Raw genomic sequence first — 5,525 nt, 5'->3', positions numbered from 1 at the left:
GAATTCAGTAGTGTGCGTGTTCCTTGGAAAAATCACAGTACAAATGAAATATAGCTGTTGATTTAAGTGTCTGTTAGGATATTTCAGGGATCTTTTTTCATGAAGATAGCTGGGCTGGGTTACAGTATAGTAGAGGAAGCTTAGTGTATGTAGCAGAAATAACAGGCTGTGCTGCAAGAGAGTTAATGTTTGCTGTCATGGAAACCTGTTGCCTTGGAACATGATTAATGAGACAGGCTAAGGGAAAGGAAGGAGCTATTCTTGAAATCAGTGTTCAGCAAACCCTAAGCAAGACTAGCAGTATAGAATACCATGGATTTTAGTTATTTCAAATTCTGTTGTCTAGTTCACTTAACCTTGTCTTTTTATTTACTTATTCAACAGATCTTGTAACCACAGGTTTTTGTGCAAAGAAAATAGTTGAAAGCTAATCCTTTGGCTGACTAGAAATAAATAGCATGTTACATGCACTCCCAATACACTACAAAATTTGTTCAACTTTTGTGGAAAGCACACATTGAAGACAAACTTGTGGCTGGTCTGGAATGCCCTTATAGGCCAGGGGACAGTAGCAGTTTAGCTGAGGATTTTGCCTTTTGACTGTAGCTGTAGGTTTCAGAGAGTCCAGGAATATGAGGTAGGGAACATTTCTGTGGACTTATCCATATGGAAAAATCTGATTACTCCTGTGTATTGGTGTGGTAAGATTGCTTTTCTCTAATGCTGAAAGGAAACTTGGGGAGGGGAACATACAAAAGGTGCCATCTCCTTTTAGAATTCCCACTGAGAATTCTCCTCTCTTCTGGAGTTCCTGCTCCAAACCCAATATGTATCATTACACACCAGATTCTGCAATGGGGAATAGAATGTTTCTCTCCTGAAGAGGTGAATTTTGTGTGTCTGTTGTTAAAAACAATGCTGAATGTAGAATCCCTAGTTACACAGGGTGACAAATTCATTATAGCATGCTGTGAATTTCAGCTGCCCTTGGACCAGGATCTTGCATGAATAAATTACCAGCAGCTCTAAGTCTTCCTGCCTTGTGGAGATCACACTTCAGGGCCCTCCTCCAAGCTGACAGTGAGGAGTCAGCCTTAGCTGGGCTGAGCTGACAATGATAAGTCACAAGGGAACTTCTTCATAGAAGTTTCAGGTGAAAGAATCTTCTCTTTTTATTTCTTGAGAGGGCTTAGGACATGGTTCTAGGTGAGTATTATGCTGGCTAATAGCTCTGAAGGCACAGTCTGACTATGTAACAAGAAGGAAATATTCTGGGAAAATGGAGAAAGAGCTGGCTGGGTTTGTAAGCTGACAGTGACACTGGGGCAAGGAAAGGTTTTTTCTGGTGTCTGTTGTCAAGGACAAGGTGGTCCTTATTTGTTCTGAGAAGAAAAACTGGCTTGGATAATGAGTTCTTGCTTGACACAGAGCATTATGTTGGCAACGACAAGAATGTTCTGCTGGCAAAAAGGTACCGCAGAGAGCAATGAAATATCGTAAGTTATTTTAAAATACAGTAGTAAAACATTGATTCATTCTGGTTGGGTTAATACGAGGAAACATCAACATTTAGCTTGACAGTTCTGTCTGAATGATGATGAATGTAATTAATTGCCATAAAGGTTATGTTGTAATATATATTCCAGCATTTATGTTTAAGTCTGGAACAAAAGTAGAAAGCCTAAGACCTCAAGAAAACTTGTTCATCCTTCAGTCCCAGGCAGGGTCAGCTGCACTTGAAGTGATGTTTTTGTAACTTCTTCAAATCAGCCTATGGTGGACATTTCTAAGGATTCCTGAAGAGTCTGCTCTGAAACTAAACTCCCCCTCTGAGATGAAATGCTTTTCCCAATGCCAGCTCCTTTATTGTAGCATAAGCCCAGTACTAGTTGTGATATCAAGCACAGATAAAGAAAAACCTCTATTACTTTTCCCTGCAGCAGCCCTTTGCGGGGTTCTCTGTTTTGCTGTCCAGCTCCCAGGTGATGCTCAGGAGCAGTGAAGTACAAGGCTGGCTGTGCCTTCAGTATGGGCTATAGAGGGGTTTTAACCTTGATTCTCTTGTGTGAACCATATTCAGTTGTGGTGATGAGCAGCCGGTCAGAAAATGTAAATAGCAGCTAAGCTGATGAAAAGCAGAAGCACAATTCCTTTCTCCTGTGTTCTTACACTAACTGCTCGAAACAGCTGTGGATTCAGCAAATACTTTGGGGTGTCCCCTGTTACAAACATGGAAGAAAGCTCAGATTGCTTTAATGGGGTACATGCATTTTTGAGTTTAAATTACCCCCTGCCTGGCTGGCTCAGCACTGAGGAAACAGCTATTTCTTTCCAGATGTAGGAAAAGGGGAGGTTTTTTTCACTGTTACAACTCTGGAGTCATGCTTTAAGATAAAATTAATGGAAATAAAGCTTGTTTAAATTCTAACAGGTTCTGGCTGTGAGTGTGGGGTTCTCACACGTAATTTTCCAGCTGGGAAGCAGTGGAAGAGCTCACCCCTAACAGGTAGGGCTTTTCTGGAGGACGGGAAACTTGAAATATGAAATCAGGTATGGTATGAAGGCAGACAGTGAAGGAAGGAATTACAAAAGGGATGATTTCTGGCTGTCTGGCTTCTCCTGTGGGGTGCTAGAGCACAGCTGGGCACAGCTGCACCCCAATGCCTGTGGAAGGGAGGGCTATGAGCACCTGTGGACAGCTGGTCTCTTGACAATGTGGTGGCCACGTTGATTTAGCAGGTAAGTGCCCAAGCAGTGACACAGGATATGTTGGCTTGCAGGAGAGATGGGAAATGAAATCCTTTGGGACAGTAGAAGGAATTGAGGGGCTGGCAGCAAGACACAAGGGTTTGCTGTTGGTTGGTTTGTCCTGCCATGCGTTAACAGGCAGAGAAGCCTGTGTCATGTGCAGTGGAGGTTGTCATAATAACCATGTTGGTGCATCCAGTTCTCTCCTAAAGGGGAAAAATGAGACCCTAAATACTTGCAGATTACTCCAGTAAAAGGAAAAACTAGCAGAAAAGCAAATGGATTCTTAGAGAGAGAGAATGTCCATTTTCATTCTGTTCCATAATGAAAATACAAAATTTGTTTATAAGAAGGTACTGATGGTTGTTGAAGGGTTTCTGCTATTTTTTAAAGTAATGACTTTGTGTAGCTGCAGAAGGCCGTGTGTGAGGCCAAGCAGTGACAGTGTGGCAGGAGTGGAAGTGCTTACTGCTCCCCTTCTGCTCCAAGGTGATCCTGGCCAGGGGCAGGAGGGAGGACCTCCAGGTCTCTGGCACACAGCTTCCCCTTGGCACAGCTTGGGGAAGCAGAAATCTCTTGGTCAGGGATGGCAGCCAAAAGCATTAGAGAAGTCCCTGGTACCAGCTGGAGGGAGAGGAGGCAGACTCCCCTGCTTCCAGCATCCCTGCAGGAGCAGGGCAAAGAGGGTGAGCCACCCCACAGGAAGAAGAGACTTCTATGAGAGGGAAGATTGAGAAGGAGGCCTTCAGATGCAGTCTCCACACCATTTGGAGGGGAATACTTTCAGTGGTGTTATCCACAGCTTTCACTCATTCTGCTCTCTATTTCTGCATGGCTGCTGCCCCCATACCCTTTGCTGCTTTTTTGTAAACTTTCCCTGTTTTCTCCAGCCTTGTTTTCCTTCCTTTCCTCTTCCTGACATCTAGTCTTCCATAAACTCCCCTTCACCTCCTGTCACTTCCCTCTGTGCAAAGTCAGTTTAAAACGAGTAGAGAAAGGAAGGCAAGGCTCTGTCTCTCCAGGGACAGCAGAGCGGTGGAGCCTGGGAGCTATGTACTGCTCAGCCCTCAGCTCCTGCTGGTGGCACTTTCACCACCTTTCTCTCTTGTCTCCTTTCTGTGTGTGTTTCTGCCAATAATGCAAAGTCTGTTGAAAGGCCTTGTTTGACGAATGACCACATTTCTGGTGTTGTACTTCCCATTTCTCCTCCCTGAGTAACTGCAGAGCTCGGTCTAGCTCAGGTGAATTTTGCAGTATGTGATGCTTTGCATAGGGTGTTTCTGCTACTAGATCAGATGGCAGCTTGGTGCTTTTCCAAACTGGAATGTTACTTAGGGTCCAAATGTGAGATTAAGAGGCATAGGGAAAACTCAAGTCTGTTAGGACTTCATTGCTAATCAGTTCTAGAAAGATAAGCAAGAAGAGTATTTTCACTCACATTTTGGCATGTTTGTTGTCCAGAGTTAACTCGGGACACCCAGAGGGCATTTTGCTCTGAACTTTCCATCTCTGCTGCAGATCTGTTTGAGAAAACTGATTTGGGATGCAGAGACCCCACAGAAAAGCAAGCAGTTAAACCGAGCCAAGGCTAAGAATGTTAACAGAACCAAAAGGTCAGGCAGGAAACCCATTTCACACCAAAATGACAGAAAGATGGTGTTGATTTTGTTGATTATTTTTAAATAGAAAAGTGTGTTGGGCAGAGGCCGGTGTCATGGCAACCCCTGGCCTGTGTATAAGTTTTTTCTGCACCTTTTCTGTTTTATATGTTTGGTCTATCATTTCAGTCATTCTTGCCTTTCATACTGTGGCTGTAGCCTGAGCAGGCCCGGGGGAAAGGAGCTCAGGTGGGAGCACAGCCATACTCTGGCAGCATTTTCCATGTCTGGCACAAACTCTGTGTGTGTGGCTGGCCCCATGTTGCCACATGCACTTTGCAAACCTCAGCTTTGCTCCCTAACTGACTGACTTTGGTGAAGAGATGGAGCTAACAGCAGTATTTCTGCTTCCAAAGCTGTGCTGGGGAGGTCGGGATTCAGGAGCTGTAAGTGATGCTGCCCTCCAGTCAGCTGGGATTGGAGCTAAATATATCCCCTGCCACTGCCATTCCCAGCTGAGGAGTGGGAGCTGCTGCCTGGGCTCAGAGGAGGCTGGGGCTTGGTTGTGCTGCCTAAAGCTAGCAGAGAAAATATGTATCACAGATGTTAGTAATTAATCCCATGTTAGAGCTAAATCTCAAGTGACCCAGCTTGTTCCCCTCTCCAGCACTTTGCAGGTTTTCTGGGTAAAATGCTATGGTCCCTCTAACAGGACTTGCAGTCTCAGGTAAAAATCTGAGTTTTAACTACACAGAAATAGCCCCTTTCTAGGTTACTTCTTCTGCTTTTAGCTTTTATGGCTCTCAGCACTGGTTTGTTTCACAAATTCAGGGCTGTGTTCATATATGATTTTTTGTGAATGTCTTCATGTTTCGCGTGACCTTAGCAAGGCACAGAGGAGAGGGGGTCTGGAGTTTGGTAGCACTGGACTTGTTGATGCTCCTCTGCTGTCTGTTTGGGCACCCTTATCAGGTGTTACTGGGCAGCATCATTTGGGAGCTTCAAGGACTGATGAAGGGCTACTTTGGGTTGTGTCAGCATCTTGTAGAAGCCCTCCCACCTTGATGTGAGCATGGGGAGAGCCAGGGCAGGGCGTATACTCACTGCCCTGCCGAGCTCTGCTGAGCAGGGAGGTTCCTGTGGGGTGCACAAGCAGGGCTTACCAGAAGGCCTAAGGCT

Source organism: Corvus brachyrhynchos, unplaced genomic scaffold, assembly GCF_000691975.1.
Source record: "Corvus brachyrhynchos isolate BGI_N302 unplaced genomic scaffold, ASM69197v1 scaffold83, whole genome shotgun sequence".
NCBI lineage: Eukaryota > Metazoa > Chordata > Aves > Passeriformes > Corvidae > Corvus > Corvus brachyrhynchos.
The sequence above is the reverse complement of the archived record's forward strand: the minus strand, read 5'-3'. Positions refer to the sequence as shown.